General features: G+C 51.3%; 1 protein-coding gene across 2 annotated transcripts in view; it reads left to right on the forward strand.

Annotated features, from left to right (window-relative positions):
- ARK2C (arkadia (RNF111) C-terminal like ring finger ubiquitin ligase 2C) overlaps window positions 1–18,229 on the forward strand; it is a 128,925-nt gene that overhangs the window by 56,052 nt on the left and 54,644 nt on the right. The window lies entirely within an intron of this gene.

Here is an 18,229-nt window from a genome sequence, read left to right on the forward strand (position 1 = left end):
GTAGTTGGGACTGTAGGCACGTGCCACCATACCCAGCTAACTTTTGTATTTTTTGTAGAGACAGGGTTTTGCCATGTTGCCCAGGCTGGTCTTAAACTCCTGAGCTCAACTGACCTGCTACCTTGGCCTCCCAAAGTGCTTGGACTATAGGCGTGAGCCACCATGAAATGGTCATTTCTAACCAGTGACCAGAGGCTCTGTTCCCCAATTCTTCCCCTGGGTCTTCAAAGCCACTCTGGCTTCCCTGCCTTCTGCAAATATGCTCCTCTCCCTCTTCCTGACCTCCCCACCCCAACCCCTGTGGGATGAGCCAGGCTGGCAAGTCAGGTGGGAGCTGGGCCGATTCCTGCTGGGACCCTCACCTAGGATGTCCTGCTCCTCCTTCCCATCACTGTCTGAATCACCCCATCTTTCCAGGTGGTGAAGAAGCCTCACAGCCACCCCCAACATCTCCAGACCCTGTGACTCTTCCTGCCTGCTGGGTGTTGGTGCAGGAGTGGGGCATTGTGGAGATTAAGCCAGAGTTGGGGACTTGAAGGAAATTTTGCTGACTTCATCAGCCATCCTTGGCCTGACAGCCAATGACAGTGTTTGAAGACGGGTCACTGCTTCTATGTCTTCGGGTAGTGTGACTCATTTCTCAGAAGATGGGCATATATATTCTATCTATTTTCAGTGGAACTCATATTTAAAGCTTGTGGAGTTCCAGCTTTGTGTGAAAAAAAATACTAACCCTTCTCTGAGTGATAGAAATAAGCCGTTTTCTCTTTTCTTTTCTCTGTAGGACAGTTAGTCCATCAGCCCCCATTCAGCAGCATTTATGGGGTGTGGAATATCAGGCTAAGGAGATACAAAGGAAATGTGGGAAGGCGGTGGCTCGGAATCCTATACAGGGCTGGGCTCAGGTTCCAGTTGCACCACTTCTGAGCCGGGCACCCTTATTCTTGGTGCTTCATTCTCTTGTCTGTAAAATGGGGATATTAATGCCTCATGAGGTGTGAGGATCAGATGAAACAATGGATAAATCACTTTAGGAAGCACTCAGAAAATGGGAGCAACTATTCTACCAAATGGGATATTTATTGACCTGCACCTCTACCATCTATAAAAGGGTGGTCGTTGGGATTCTTGAAAACAGCAAGTGAAATGGAAATTCTGCACATTTAATAATGATGTAAAAGTCTGCCCTTGGGTCTGAATTGAACTCTGCTTTTGCTGGCTGGGTGGCTGTGGAGAGAGTTCCTACCCCATGGGTCTGAGGACAAAATGGCACCAATCGCCTCCATAAACAGGGTTCGCCACTTTGCGATTCATCACTTATAGTTTACGGGTCACAGAGCACTTGCTTGTGGGTTCATTTCACATGAGTGATCTCGTTTAGTCTTGAGGTGGGAGGCTGGGGTTCTAGACTCAGCGCCTTCACCTGTAGCGGGTGACCTGGGGTAAGCACCTGAACCACTCTGTCCCATGGGCTCTCTGTTGGCCAAATGGGACGACATTACAGCTCTTTCAGGTTGTCCTGGGAATCAGAGGCGAGGCCTAGTATGGGGCTGGGCTCACCGTATGCTCTCAGATCAAGGGAAAGGACACTACGGTTGTGGTTGCCGCTATTCCACCCTCAGTGTCCTCATCTGTCATGTGTGTTGAACCCACTCTGTGAAGCCCCATGTTCTGTGGGAAGCCTGGAGCTCCTGAGGCCTCTGTGGGGCAGGCCCTGGTTGAGCAGGGTAGTTTGCACAGCCAGGCTTTCCCACCTTCCCTCACCCTGAGCTGTTCTGCTTGGTTTGGTGACATGTTAAAATGTTTGCACACCACTTACCTGGTGTAAAGGGCTTGGGACATGTCAATCTCCAGTCAGCATCCTCTGCTCACTCACCCCTCCCAAGCTCTGTGCCACAAACACACACATGCACACACACACACTATACAATACATCCACACACATAATACACAACCACAACACACATATAACACATGTACAGACCACATACCCTGCACAATACACCCCCCATATGCAACCTATATACACAGCACACACACATACTACACACCAACACACACTTATACACGTACACCATGCACACAACACACACGCACATGACACAATACACACCATACACAACACACCATGTACACACATACCACACATATGCACACAACACACACACCATACACAACACCACACATAGTACATACAACACACACACCACACACAATATACACAACACACAACATACACACACACCACGCATACACACACTGTGCCCAGCACACACAATATACACAACAAACATGCACACCACACACATGTAACACACACATGCACACATACTGTGGTCATCCTTGCCTCCAACTCATCCCCATCCTGTTCCCCTCTCACCTGGTCACCTTACCTGGCCTTCACCTTAGATCCGCCTCTTGCCCAAAGACACCTGGATGCCCCCCGCTCCCTGAATGCTTGAAGGAACATTTAATTAGATTCAGCTCAGGGTTCCCTGCTGTGCAGATTGTCCTGGTGTCCACTCTGTAAGCTCCCCCAGGCTAAGGCCCTTAGGGCCCTCTTTTGGTGGCTTGCTGACCACATTTGGCGGGAATGGACAAGAACTCCATATTTTATTGTTTGCCAGCTCTCAAAGCCACTCCAGGAGTCTATGAAGGCTCCCTGTGGCCAGAGCCCCTGTCCTGCCAGCTCAGTGGACACGGCTCAGGAGGAGAGGCTCTGGGGAGCCCTTGTCCGGGGTGATGGGTCAGTTCATGGGGAAGACCCACGGAGTGAGGCCAAGGCTGGGGGACACTGGGCCAGCCTCGGGCAGAGGGTGACACGGTCCTGTGCCCTGTCAGTCTCTCCCCTCTGGGTGCCAGGGCCCTTGATTCAATTCTTCAGTGTGCCCCGCCAGGTACCCAGCCCGGAAGGGGCCCATGTGAGGAACACGCATGCAGTGGCACCGCTCCTGCACCCAGGAGGACAACATGCCTGGGTGGAGTTGGACCCCTCAGTGAGATGACCTCCTGGTCTTTGGGGAGTGACTCCTAATCCTGCTACCCTCTGGATTCCAGCTCCAGAAACCCAAGAAACACCATGGAAACCCAAGAAACACCACCTTGGAAGGGAAATCGGCAACCATAAGGCAGCCTCCTCACCTCATTTTGCAGAGACCCAGAGGGGCCTGGGGACTTGCTCACAGGCACACAGCTACTTAGTGGCAGGATGAGTCCTTCGCAATGTGAGGAGTCACTTCCTGCTGTGTGAGCTTCACAAATCCAGACTTTTTCTGATCAGATTTACTGACATCGTGGGCCTGTTTTTAAAAGCAACACCAAGAAAGGGCATTGTGATATGAATTCTAACTTCGCCAAGAGGTTATGACCACTGGTTTCATCCTGACAACATCCACTTAAGTTTGTGGAAAACTTTGTGGGGTGACTGTTCCCAGCTCTTGTTCTGGGCCGGTGGAGAGCAGTCTCGAGGTGTGGGGTGCATCTGGCCAGGCCCTGCCTGACAGGCAGACACCTTCCTGCTGACCACCAGCTCTCTGTAGGAGGCAGGCCTAAGGGCAGATGCCAGAAGGGTGCGCTGTTTCCTCTTCTGGCCCAGGGCTTTAGAAATGGGGCTGGGAGGCTTCCTTCTCTTTCTGCCAGAGCTTCATACCCTGTCTGGACGCCCCCCGCCACCACCCCACCCCGTCTACATAGGACTGGAGCTGGCCCTTATGCTGTTTAATCAGCAAAGTGTAAGGTCTTAGACCACTAAGGTCTAAGGTCACCCCACCCCCAGTTCTTCTCAAACCTTGATGTATCTTCCACATGCCTGAAACCTTCCACCCAGGGAAGTCATTTCCCAGTATTCAGGGACATTGGCTACTCTGCAGGCCAGTGGGGAGAGAGGCCAGTAAGTAGAAAGATGGTGGACTCACCTTTTGGAGAGCCTGGCAGGTCATGAGCGCTGGTCTTGCTCTGCTAGGCTCTGGAGTCTGACAGACCTGGGTTCAAAGCTTGCCTCTGCCACTTCGTGGCTCTGTGGTTACTTAATCCTTCTGAATATTAGTTGACGTGAGGCTTACAATAGCGCCCACTGCCTGGTGGGGATCCTGCGGGATTCCAGAGGGAGGATGCAGTGGGGCTGGCCCCTGGCATCATGGGAAGCAGGTGCAGCTCGCCTTAGGTAACCCCAACCTTCCCTGTTAGCTTCCTGTTGCCCTCGGGTACCGGAAATCCTGCCACACACCAGAATCTAATTTCCTCCCTCAAGAGCCTTTTCACTTGGATGCAAGTGACTAGGGATGATGAGACAGATGGGGTCCCCTGCCGAGGGACAGACTTTACACAGGGCAAAAACAAGGGCCTGAAGGGACAAGGTGCCTGCCTTGATTTCACCATGGCAGAGGAATCCTTCTGGGGCAAAAGCGAGAGCCTGGCCTGGGAATCTCTAGTTGTGTTCCAGCTCACTGGTCACATCCTCTGCCCAAGACAGAGAGAACTCCCTCCTTCTAGCTTGCCAGGTGTCCCTGAAATGTAATTGTGACGGGGTTCACTCTCGGAGATGACACGGCTCTCCCCCTCCTCCTGAACTGTCTGCTGCCTGATGCCTAAGGCATCTCTGGAGATGTGCAGTTCTGTGGGTCACGAGTCTCCATCCTCCACCTTCCCCCCAGCCAGGCTGAGTGCCCACTCTCATTCAGCATTCAGTTCATCTCTGCTCACATAGCCACAGAGGGGAAATCTCTGCTGAGGCCCAGATTTGGCAAATGGAATACAGTTTCCCCTGGTTTGAAATACATTCATAACAAACTAATGACCCTGGCAAGGTTACTTCTAAATTGGCTCTGATAGACTCCTGCAAACAAGCAGGAAACCCACAGCTTTCCTTCATGTCCACACCACTGTTCAAGGACAACTGTGGATCCTGATAATGGTCCTGAGTGTGTTTCTGCAGGATCCAAAGGCTTCCTGAATAAACAAAGGAAGGTTGCAGGTATTTTATTACAGGCTAGTTCTTTGAAAATAGATGCCCTGGTAGAGGATGCAGAATAACTCTGCAAACCTGGAACATTTGACTAACATGAACTTTCACGTATGTGGGGCTTTGCTCCGAATGTGCTATAATGTCCATGCAAAGCCTCATGTAGCCTGTGGAGACAGCTTCTTTCGGACCAAGAATCTGCCAGAAACTCAGAAGTGTCATACAGGCACCCCCTCTCCTCGCTGGAACTCAAGCTTATGCCTGAAGTCAACGCTGACTAGCTGGACTCCCATTTTATGGAGCTATGGGGTGGAGGGATTAAAAGATGGAAGTTGAACCAGTTATTTCCAGTACCACGTTTGCTATTAGTACTTTCCCCTGGATTTCCCAGGAAGGGTGCAGGGGTCCTTGAGCCCACGTCTCCAGGGGACTGTGTGACCATCTCCATGGCTGCTTACCATAGTGCCAGGGACTGACCCAGAGACTGGATTTCTTTACTTTGTCACTACTGACATTTTGGGCAGGATGATTCTTTGTTGCAGGGGCTGTTCCGTGCTTTGTAGGGTGTTTGGCAGCATTCCTGGCCCCTCCCCACTAGATGCTAGTAGCATCCCTGGCCTGGTTGTTGAGAACTACTTCTGTGCATATATCATCACACGTAATCCTCATGGCAGCCCTTAGAAGAATCAGCTTTATTGTCATCTTTGCTTTAAGGATGAGTTTGCTGGGGCTGAGTGATATTAAGTAACTCATCTACAGCAGCTGGGACTCAAACCTGAGTCTGTATGGCCCCAAAGTCCGGGATTTTACCATAATTCCTGCTGCAGGGGATAAGATCTCATTCACTGTCTGGAGCTCCAAGGACCCCAGGATCTCAGCTGGTGTTTACCTGGGAAAATGCCTAAGCTTGGGTTTGGGAGAAGTGAACAAATAGTCATGCCCAATGCAAGGGTCTCAACCTAAGAATTCTCTTACTTCCAGAGCTTTCTGGGGCCAGGTGGTGATGGGAGGAAGGAGTTGAGTAGAGAACCACAATCACTTATTATTGCTCGCCATTCTATGGGAAAGCCCAGTAGTTCTTCCGATCTCATTTAGGCTCACTGGGGCTCACTCAGACACGTGTGGCTTGCTGCTCTTGGCTGGGCTCTGTCACATGGCCTTGGCTGGAACGACCAGGCAGACTTGGTGTTGTTCTGTGTGGTCTCTCATGGTCCAGCAGGTTAGCTCAGCTTGCTCACATAGCAAAGGCAGGAATCTCAGAGACAGAGAAACCAAGAGAAATATGCAAGACCCTTTGGGGCTTAGGCTTGGAGCTAGAACAGTCACTTCCACCTTCTTCTATTGGCCAAAGCAAGTCACAAAGCCAGCCCACATTCAAAGATGGGGAAATAGACTCTACCTCTTGACTGAGAGAGCTGCAGAGTCACATCACAAGGGAGCAGAAGTGAAGAGGAGGGAATGGAGGCCATTTTTGTAGTTGTTGTCTCATAGTGCTCATCTGGTCTTCTGGCTCAGTTCCTGGAGGCTCGTGGCCCATCAGTGAGAGAGAGAAGGGAAGCGTTAGTGGGTTCAGGCTCTTGCAGAGACATTCTACCTGCCCAGACACAGAGCAGGTCTCCTGTCACCTCTCAGGATGGTGAACTCCATGACAGTATGGGCCTTATTCATCCCTGAGTCCCAAGACCTAGCAGGTGCCTGGCACACAGTAGCTTTTCAGATAATGGTTGGTAAATGTGAAATTATTTCAATTTGTTTTCTTGAACTCAATTCAGTGTAACTTGATTTCAGTGGTCTTTGGTAAGTATCCACTGTCCACTGAGCTCAGCCCTATTGAATCCAAGGGAGTCAGAGATTTTGTTCACTTCTCGGCCTGGCTGTCGGGACCATGAACCAAAGCTTAGGCGCAATTGATAGGGGACTGCAGAGAAGGGACACCAGCAGCCTTCATGGTGCTGGCCATGTGCACCACACCTATGTCGGGACAGCTCAGGGCATCCAAGGAAGGGCGTGGTGGGGCCCTGTCTCTGGAAACTCTTCCCAGGTTCTTGGCATGACGTGGGTTGGGTGGATTTTCCGCTAATTGTCCAACTGGCTCAGTTCAGTCACATCCAGCGGTGCCTGGGCAGCCTGGGGGGTTCCCCTTTCCTTTGCAAGCCCAATCGCTCTGGAAGGGTGGCCTATGGCTCCCTTCTACCGCAGTGCTGGCTGTGCGAGCGTGGCCCAGATTCTTAGAAGCAGGAAGCTGCCTTCTGTCAGGAGTCCGTGAGGTTGGCTTCCCCTGGGCCCGGCCTGGAACCCAGGCTTGGTGTTGGCTGGGAGGGCCCTGCCGGAGGCGTCCCCTCTTTCTGCACTCCAACTTGGAGGAGGAGGGTTGGCCTTAGGTAGATGTCATGCCTCTCTCTCATCCCTCCTTCAGCCTTTCCTAGGGTCAGGAGTGAGGACTGGGGGTGGGAGGGGAAGTGAGATTCCTTCCAGATCAGGAAATACAAGACCAGTGTATGTGGTTTCTCAGTAGGTGACACAGCAGAGATTATATCAGTCACTAGGAACAGGGAAGGGTGCCTGTGTGTGTGTGTGGTCATGCTGAGGTGTGAGGGTGTGTGTGCATGTGGTGTGTGTGTGTGGTCATGCTGAGGTGTGAGGGTGTGTGTGTGTGTGTGTGTGGTCATGCTGAGGTGTGAGGTGGTGTGTGTGTGGGGTCATGCTGGGGTGTGAGGGTGTGTGTGTGTGTGTGGTCATGCTGAGGTGTGAGGGTGTGTGTGTGTGTGATCATGCTGAGGTGTGAGGGTGTGTGTGTGTGTGGGGTCATGCTGGGGCAGAATTGTGTGTGTGTGTGGTTATGCTGGGGTGTGAGGGTGTGTGTGCATGTGGTGTGTGTGTGTGATCATGCTGAGGTGTGAGGGTGTGTGTGCATGTGGTGTGTGTGTGTGGTCATGCTGGGGTAGGAGGGTGTGTGTGCATGTGGTGCATATGTGTGTGTGTGGTCATGCTGAGGTGTGAGGGGGTGTGTGCATGTGGTGTGTGTGTGATGATGCTGGGGTGCGAGGGTGTGTGTGCATGTGGGGGGTGTGTATGTGGTCATGTGGAGGTGTGAGGGTGTGTGTGCATGTGGTATGTGTGTGTGGTCATGTGGAGGTGTGAGGGTGTGTGTACCTGTGGTGTGTGTGTGTGGTCATGCTGACGTGTGAGGGTGTGTGTGCATGTGGTGTGTGTGTGAGATCATGCTGGGGTGGGAAGGTGTGTGTGTGGCCATGCAGAGGTGTGAGGGTGTGTGTGCATGTGGTGTATGTGTGTGGTCATGCAGAAGTGTGAGGGTGTGTGTGCCTGTGGTGTGTGTGTGGGGTCATGCGGAGGTGTGAGGGTGTGTGTGCATGTGGTGTGTGTGTGAGTGTGTGTGTTCACAGTGAGGCCGCAGGGCAGGAAGAAGGAAGCAGGTAGGGAGGGGGAGCGACACCAGGCGAGCAGGTGTTGGATGGCAAGTGAAGTGTGTGTCAAGTGCCCCGAGCCTTCATCAGGGCTGTGGAGGGTCTGGCAGAAGAAACCCAGCCCCTTACCCCCAAGGTGCCTGCTGGTGGGCACAGGAAGCTGACACAGGTGAGACAATTGGCCAGCAAATCTGGACAGTGTCCGGTGAGATATCAGAGAGTGTGGCCGGGACTTTAGTGCTGGAGGAACCCATGGGTGGGAGATCAGGGAGAGTGGGAAGAGAAGGGCTGGAGTTGGGCTGACACCGTGGGTTGGTGGGTCTGAATTGCAGGGGTCCACGCTGCTGAACTGAGAGCACACGGTCTAGCCCCACAGGCTCTGTAAGACCAGTGCCCTTAAAGCTCCTGGCACCTGTGACAGGAGGGGCCAGATATCCCAAATACTCGGGCTCCTCCCTCATGGCTCAGTGCTCCTGGTGGGGTGTGGTTACTGTCCTTTGACCTGCTGGCTTCTGCCCTCTCTCGTCTGGTCATTATCTCAAATGAGACACGTCAACAACATCTAGTCATCGTCTAGGATGCACATGTAGGGCAGTGGTTCTGAAACCTCACTGTGCCAAAGAATCTCCAGGGAGCTCTTGTTAAAGGGCAGGCTCCTGGGTGTGGCCGCCAGAGATCCTGATTCTGTGAGTTACCGTGACACCCGGGAGTCTGCAGTTCAACGTGGTCCCAGGAGATCAGGAGAAACTGTCGTTTTTCTATGACTGACAAGATACCTTCAACTATAGGGTCTCCTCAGAACTTGCTGCTGCCCAGGAGGTTGGCCAAGCAGAGGTAGCTGTGCTTATCTTTTGGGTGAGGACAGTGAAGCCTTCGAGGAGAAGGTCTCCTTAGGGTCACACAGGCGGTGGGGGTGGGACTGGTACTCTGGACGTCCAGAGCAGTGCTCCGGCAGCTTGGGCAAAAGGACAAGCTTGGACGTGGGCTGCGCTTGCACAGGGATCACGTGGGCATCAAAGGATGCTGGGGTGCTGGCCCCTTCCCTCCATCATATGTCCCCCGCCCCCCCTTTTAGGCTGGGCCAGGCCACGGGGCCTCCAGGGAATGTGTGCATTTTTACTGGGCCTTGGCACGTGACCTCCTGTGAGGAGCCGGTTTTATGGGATTTGCTCATGTTGCTGTGGTTACTGATGTAGTGGAGAACAGAGTCAGGGGGCCGGGGCAGGATGAGTGGACTTTGATGGGAAAACGGTGAGGCAATGATGGGAGGGTGGGCTGGCAATGAGTGTCCAGTGCTGCCTGGCCAGGCCTGCCCTCTTACTGCTGGGGCCACCAGCGCTCTAGGAGCTGTGGACTATAGCAATGGGAGGCATCTCATTTCACAAGTGAGGAACTGAGAGGCAGAGGGGGACGGTGTCCAGCCCGAGGCCCTGCCCTTTCTTCAGAGCAGACTCAGAGTCTGTGCCATCCTCCTCCCCTCACCAGGCCCTGCTCTTGTTCTTCTCCTTCAGGTCTGGCTGTTTCTCTGATTTTCTCTCTAATTCCCTGAGGGTGGCCCCTCACAACCCACATGGCAGGTGGCTTTTCCAAAGCACTTCAGTGTGCATCTTCACATGAAACCCTGCAAGGTGATCAGGGCAAGTGGCTCAGGGTTAGTGAGGTGCAAGCTGGGGCCACACCCCAGGTGTTCTGATCTTCAGCCTCTGGGCCCCTGGGGTGCTGGGCACTCTGGTCCCTGGAACACTGGGACCCCCACGGTACCTCTTACCCATCGCTTGGCTTCATTTCTCCTGGCAGGTGTCCTGCTCCTCCAGCTCCAGCTCTAGGCCTTGTTTCTAAGGCTGGGCTGGATATTCCCGACCCTCATGCTGGTCACCCCTCTCATGGGCTCTGCTCCTATACCCTCCTCTGAGCCTTTCACCCTGGCCATGTGGGTAGGCCCGGGGGACTCTCTTTACTTGGGCTTGGCCAGTGTCCTGCAGTGATGACAGGAACCTGATTGTTCATTTCTGTGTCCCCCGGAACAGGGATTGGACACCTGGCAGGTTCCCAGTGCATAGATATGGCTTTAAGAGCTCTGATGTCTTCCTCCTGGCTGTTGGGAGAGAGCCATTATGGCTCCTGTCACCTCTTCAACTCAGATCCAGTGGGGACCCTCAGTCTGTAACAGGCAGTTCGTAAGACTGTGTGACCTGCCTCCATCCTGTGTTAAGTGTTTGGGGAACAGAGAAGGAGAAGAGAAACAGGGAACACCCACACCTGTTTAGGGTGGTTTCTAGGCAGTCAGAACTCCCCCGTTCTCACAGGTCTCCATCTGTTCAGGAAGTTCCCGGGTGTGTCAGTGTGCCTCTCAGTGCAGTGGGCTCGGACTCAGACAGCCTGTCGGGAAGCCTCTGTTGTCTCCCTAGGTCTGAATAGCCTAAATTGTGTCGGCTTTCAGTAGCCCCGTCACTGTGCTCCTAATGGCAAAATCCTGCCATTCCACCATTTGAATCCTCCCCCTTGGTCTTCTATTAGAATGAAAATCCTGGTAAAGCCTCAGGATCAGGTCTCGTGCAGACATTTACCACTTACCCCCTTCAGGTGTACTGGGCTTTGACTGGGCAGGTGGAAGTGGTGGGAGATGGGATACAGGGAACATGAAGATGCTGGAGGCAGAGATGACCTCCCGCAAAGCTAAGCCTTGAACTGGAAACGCTGGGGAGGCCAGACCCCCTCCCCATAAGGGAGCAAGGGGCACACTGTGCCTGGCTGAGAGACACAGGGATGTGGGACACAAGCTTGGAGCCTAGGAGGAGGTGAGGGCACAGGAAGACTGTGCCCTGGGTCCCCAGGGGCCTACTTGGTCCTCACTCACAGCTGCTCCTCCCAGGCCTGTCCGTGAGTGAGGATTTGGGGACTGCAGACCCATTTCCCAGGAGCTGTTACACTGGCCACACCATCCCGGGCATGGCCACACCAAATTCCAGCTGATGGCAGAGGGGATGTGGTGCACTTCACCCCACCCCCCATTTCTCCCATCACCAACATCAAATGTCAGTCAAGGACATTTTTTTCTTATGCAATTTTTCAAATCTCTCAGTGTCATTCAATTAAAAATGGAGGTTCCTTGTATTTAAGCTCTTCAACAGATGCAAGAGCATGAGAGCACAAAAAGACCTTAGCAATTCTTCATCCTCTTCTGGAGACGTGAAGTGATTTGCCTATGATCACCCTGCTACTCAGGGCCTGGTGGTGCCAAGACTGCACCTGGGTCACAGAGCAGAGCCAAGGAACACACAAATGAAACTGGGTCTCACTCCCTCCTGTGATCTTCCCACTGAGCCCTCTTGAACAAATTTCAGCATGCTTCAGGCTGCTCGTTAAGTGAACACAAATCCTCAAGTCAGCCCCGTGAGGTTCAGGCTTCTCCACGGAGCTTCCTGGAGTCATGGGACTTCAAAGTTGAGGAGGCCTTGGAGAGGATCTCCTTCTACGGTTTCCAAATAGGGTAGGAAGGCACCTCTGGTGACCACATGTAGCTCTGGTTGAAGGGCCAGAGGCTTCACACTGGGAGGGACCATCAGCTTGCATCTGCTTTACACAGTGGCACTTTCAGGAAGGTTTATTTACACAGAAAAAAAATTAAACACTACAAATCTGATGTGAATTCAGAAAACCTCTCCTCACTGCTCTTACAAGTGGTTAGACTGAACTTTCCCTGGGAGCCATCTCTCACAGTTTATGAGGCAGTCACTCCACTGTTTTGTGAGGCAATCCACCCTCCTTTAAAAAAATTTATTGAGGTATAGCTGATGCTAAATAAACTGCATGAATTTAAAGTGTATATTTGGTGAGTTCTGACGTGTATATACCTATGAAAGCATCTATTCCCTGTTGGTTAACTCTTCTTGCACATCTATTAATTCATTGATTAGGTCAGCTACTTACTGAGCAGGTATTATATACTATGTGCTAGAATCTGTTAAAAACTTGTATTTAGTTAAAACCTCCTTCCCTCTAAATCTGATTCTCTCAATCCAGCTCCAATGGAATTGCTAGATAAAATACAGGATGCCCAGTTACATTTTAATTTCAGATAAAATGAACATATTTTTGATGTAAATATATCTCAATATTGCATGGAACATGCTTATACTAAAAAATTGTTTCTTGTGTAAAATTCCACTTTAACTGGGCTTTCTACGTGTGTGTGTGTTTTTTTCTTTTTGAGAGAATCTCTCTCTGTCACCCACGCTGGAGTGCGTGACTCACTGCAGGCTTGACCTCCCAGGCTTAAGTGATCCTCCCATCAGCAACTTCCCAAGTTGCTGGGACCACAGGCATGCACCACCATGCCCGGATAATTTTTTATTTTTTGTAGACACAAGGTTTTGCCATGTTGCCCAGACGGATCTCAAACTCCTGGGCTCAAATGATCCTCTGGCTTTGGCCTCCCAAAGTACTGGGATTGCAGGCATGAGCCACCGCGCCTGGCCCCATTCTCCTTTTATTTGTGAACTCTGGCAATCCTGAAGTCACCCCTCTTGAGCTGTATAGAATCAGGTCTCAGTACCTCTAGTATTCTGAACCTTCCTGGTGTCTCAGGACACTAGACAGTGCTTCCTCTAGTCTCAACACCATGGGTTTAATTAATGATGTTATGATTACTTTAGCCTTTCTGAGCCACGTCTGTGGCTCTTGTTGAGCTTGTTGCTCTCAGAACACGAGACTCACTTTCCTTTCAGCTGCTCTCAGGCAGGCTGCCCCTCCAGCCCTTAGGCAGCCCCAGGCAGAGGTTTTGCATGAAACCTTGGCCTCTCCATCTAGGCCTGTGATATTTCATCTTGTTGGTTCGTCTGTGCTTCCAGGCCATTGGAATCTTGTGAATTCCAGAGTGTGCCAAAGTCTGGCACCTGGCAAAATGTCCATCTCTCCCAGACTCGAATCTATTCTGACCTGATAAGCATGACTTTTAGATCATCAGTTAAGTAACTGATGGAAATGCAGAACAGCCCAAGGCTAAGCACAGAAGCCTGTGCTGTGCTCCTAGAGAAAGCTCTCCCTGCCCCCGGAGAGAGCCCTCCCTGCTCCCCCTCTCCCTCTAGGTTGACATCAACCCATACTCACTGGGCCAACTCAACTAAGTGTAGTATCCATTACCTAGACTACATTTCTTATTTCTATCCACAGACATTTCATAACAGTCTTCAATTTCTTGACTCTTTCATTTCAATGACTACTTATTGAATGCTTCCGTATGCAATGTGTCAGATGCCTCATGAAAATCAGATCTGGCTGGGTGCAGTGGCTCACAACTGTAATCCCAGCACTTTGGGAGGCCGAGGCGGGTGGATAATTTGAGGTCAGGAGTTCGAGACCAGTCTGGCCAACATGATGAAACTCCATCTCAACTAAAAATATAAGAATTAGCCAGGCGTGGTGGCGGTCACTTGTAATCCCAGCTGCTTGGGAGGCTGAGGCAGGAGAATTGCTTGAACCTGGAAGGTGGAGGTTGCAGTGAGCTGAGATCACACCATTGCACTCCAGCCTGGCGACAGAGTGAGACTCTGTCCAAAAAAACAAAACAAAACAAAACAAAATCAGATCCATTGCACTCTGGTGTTCTTCATCTACCAATTTGGGTGACCCCATCATAGAAGCTCATTCTTTAGGGGATTCTACTGCCCTTAGTGATTAACAATTCCCTCTTTCCCCCCTTTCTCTTTTTGAGTGATCCAAACCACTTCAAAATCCATTACAGATTTGTCAAGGTGTTTTTACATTCCCATGGAAAGTTTCAGGATTTCATCGTTTTTCTTTGTGCAAAAATTTAAATATGATTTACGGTCTAAAACCCCTCAGCTATGATTCTTGATTTCTCGAAAACTGCTCAATGTTTTTAGGGTCACACCTGTGAGTTCTTTCCTGGTGCTACGTTACAGCATAGCATTGTTGGAAGATGTAGGTGGTATGAGTATGCTGGATGGCTCGCTTCCTCTCTTAAGCTAATGAATTATTCCTAAGTAATTTTGATGGATGTGGGTCAAGGATAGGAAGAAGGATGACAGAAAGACATGAGCAGGTATTAAGCACCTTTTTCGTGTGGGACATGCAATGCACTTCATCTTCATTGTATCATTTCACTCTCATTAAAACTCAATGAAGTACTGACCAGGCGTGGTGGCTCACACCCGTAATGCCAGCACTTTGGGTGGCCGAGGCAGGTGGATTATGTGAGGTCAGGAGTTCGAGACCAGCCTGACTGAAACCCATCTCTACTAAAAATACCAAAATTAGCAGGGCATGGTGGCGGGAGCCTGTAATGCCAACTACTCCGGAGGCTGAGGCAGGAGAATTGCTTGAACCTGGGAGGTTGAGGTTGTAGTGAGCCGAGACCGTGCCGCCGCACTCCAGCCTGGGGCACAGAGCGAGACTCCATCTCAAAACACACACACACACACACACACACACACACCAACCCCCCCACCAAAACAAACAAACAAACAACTCAATGAAGTAGGGATTATTAGTTCCATTTTAGAGTTGGAGAAACAGAGGCATAGGAAGTTCAGAGAAGTTACGTGAGGTGCTCAAGGTCACACAGCTGGTATGTATGATACATGCAGAAGTCATATTCAGCTCCGTTTGGCTCCAAAGTCTCTGTTGTTTCCACTGGACCACAGAGCTTAGCTTGGCAACTATGATATGGCAAGACCCCACCAATTTTTTTTTGGTAAGGCTCATCATAGAACCCCGTTTATCTAGGACCTGATTCATAAAATGGCAGTTTATTATTTTCAACACGTCTATGGTGTACAGTGTGGCATACTGGTGGGGTTGCTCTCTGGGACACAGGGAGGTCAAGTGACTTGGAGAGTATCCCATAGTAAAATGTGTAGCTCAGAGGTCAGCAATTCATCAGCTCTGAGGGCTCCCCAGAAATAGTAGAGTCTCTGGGAGGTGCCCGTGGCCAGACAGGTTGTTCCTGCCGCTGCTGGGAGCCAGGGAAACTCTGCAGGTCCACAGGGCTGGCACTCGGAAGGGGGCCTGGCTGAAGTGTGCAGGCAGCATAGACCAGACAGTGGGGACAGTGAGGTGCTACAGCAGTGGCCCAGGCAGGGACAGGAGAGCTGCAGACACAGCTGATGCAATAGGATGGAGTGGTGGGTGGGAGTGACTGTTGGCGATGTGGAAACAGCAAAAGTGGGTGAACGGTTGGAGAGAGAGGGTGAAGGAGACAGCGCAAGAGGAAAAATGCTAAGAAGGTTCCTGGGATGCTGACCTGGGCCCCTGGGTCCATGAGGCTTCTATATAGCTTGAGGGGTAGGGTTGGGGAGGAGCAGGGCCCGGTAAATGGATTTGATTTGGATGGTTTGAGTCTGATGTGTATTTGGGCCATCCAGGATGGGTTGAATATGATGTCTATGTGAGCCATCCAGGCAAAGAATTTCTTAAGGTCTGGGGATGGTGAGAGGTTCTTAAGGTTTGGGGTTACTGCTGTGAGGGGCACTATTTTCTAGAATCACTGGCAGGGAAGCCATCCCCTGTATCAACCTTCCTGCAGGACCCACACTCCCTTCCTCCTCCCGGAGTGGGATTCTGCCTAGGCATGTGCACACATGTGTACACCCTACACACTCGTCCACACATGCCACCCACTCCCCTCAGACACTCGCATACATACCCCTGTGTGTGTGTACATCCTTACACACCCACGTACACACTCCTCCCACATACACACTCACACACTGACCTTGTGTACACTCATATCCACTCCTACACTCCCCTCATAGACACACACTTACCCCAACACACATGCAGACACTCACCCCATGTGCACCCCCAATACGCCTGCATCCAGAGTCGTCACAAACTTCCACTCCCAATAGCTCTTGTTGCATTGAACCCCCCTCTCAACCTCCCCAGAGAGTGGCCACTGTCACGGGACTGGATGCCCCAGGCAGGCGTGGGAACTGCAGCAGAGCGACAGCCAGGCAGCCTACACTTGGGATGGCCCCAGCCTCTTACTGACATTGCCCTGTGGGTGCTGGCCGGGGCTGGCCAGCTGGAATCCAGCCTCTGAGGACTGGAAGCCCTTCTGGTCTTCTTAATCCCAGGCTTCCAGAAAACCCAAGAGCAGGATGTCCTTGGAGTGGAACACAGGTGGGAACTGGGAGAGTTTCTAGAGTGCCTCTCATCTGGCTCATGCAGCTGAGGAAACCAAGGCTCAGAGAGGGCCTGGCTTGCCCAGGGTCTCCCTGCCAGGAGATGGCAGGCTGGGGCCCCAGGCTGACTCTACTTGGCCCGGGTGCCCTCAGTGTGCCCTGGCTGACAAGTTTGACCACAGAGGGATCAGATGTGGGCTCACAGTGTACAGGTTGGGCACAGGGCCGGCCACCGGTAATGCAGCCAGGTGTTGGGCTATGGGGCTGCTTCTGCTCCTCATCCTGTCCCACAGGGACCTGCCTCCTTGGCGCTGGGCCTGGCAGGTGGCTGGGAGCGGATGGTGAGGGCAGATGTCAGGCAGCTCCAGGCTCTGGCCCATCTAGCCCAGAATCCTTACCCTGATGGGACACATAAGGATAGGGTAGGCAAAGGGTGGCTATCATTCCTGAGATCACCCTCATCATGTCCCTGAACAGCCTAGTTTCCCTTTAAAAATGACTATTTATGGTGCTTTTATTTAAGAATTATCTAAAACCTTCTTGAATTCAACTTTTGCCTTGGCCTCTACCACCTCTTGGAGGGAAATGAGTACTATAAATTGCATCCTACCACACAAAGTTGGGTTACCTTTGATTTGCCTTGAATTCCCCTGAGTTTGAGATCTATTTGAGGCACTGGGATCAGTGGCCAGGGCTTCTGCTCCCCTTTCTGGGGCCTGTGCAGTTTTCACCCCACAGAGTGGGAGACCAGCTCCAGCTTGAGAGTCCAGCTTCAAACCTACCCAGTCTTTTGGGGTAAGATTCTTCTTCTCCTCCTAACCAGTCTCCTGACACCCCACTGAGAATTGCTGCCCATGGATAGCATGGGGATTGGCCCTTTCTTGCTTGCTCACGTGTTTTCTCTTTCTTTATGACATATTGTCATCATCATCATTATTATTATGTGGCTTTATTTCTCTCCCCAAATATCATTTCTAATCCTATCACCCGACAGGACAGTGTTAGCCTGTTGACGTTCTTCCTTCTAGATTTTCTCCTAGGCAGAGGTCTTGTTTAGTGTTTTTTTGTTTTGTTTTGTTTTGTTTTGTTTTTGAAGTTGGAGGCTAATCCCTTCTAATGCAGAGGGTATTTCCAGACCTGAGACTCCAGCCGTGGCTTGCATGGGAAAAATGAGTCACAGTTGCTATTCATAGTCGGATTTTAAAAATTAAGAGCAGGGCAGTACATGCTGGGAGCTGGTGCTGGGCTCAATGCCTTGAGACATATCTGGAGAATACTATGTTTAGAGAACTTACATTATAGTTGGAGTGATGAGATCCACCCATGTGAAAAGTTGGGTGACACCACAGGCATTACATCATCACAAATGTCACAAACCTGCTTGGAGAACCTGGCATACTGAGAAGCACAGAGATTGGTGGCGTCTTCAGGAATTCACAGTGGCAAAGATCCAGAGAGGTGGTCAGGGAAGCCTTCCTGGGGGAGGTAGCATAGCAGCTGAGCTTTGAAGTCTGAGTCAGTTTGGACAGCATGGATGGGGTGGCAGGGATTGGGGAAAAAGCCTAGGGAGATATTTGGAGGTGGGGAAGCTCCAGGATGTCTGAAGGCCTGGAAGTAGCTCAGGTAGGTCGGGGCAGTGGATTGGAGTCAGGAATGACCCCTCTGTTGAGGAGTCTGCCCTGGAGGAAGCAAGGAAT

Source organism: Pan troglodytes, chromosome 17 (genome assembly GCF_028858775.2).
Source record: "Pan troglodytes isolate AG18354 chromosome 17, NHGRI_mPanTro3-v2.0_pri, whole genome shotgun sequence".
Taxonomy (NCBI): domain Eukaryota; kingdom Metazoa; phylum Chordata; class Mammalia; order Primates; family Hominidae; genus Pan; species Pan troglodytes.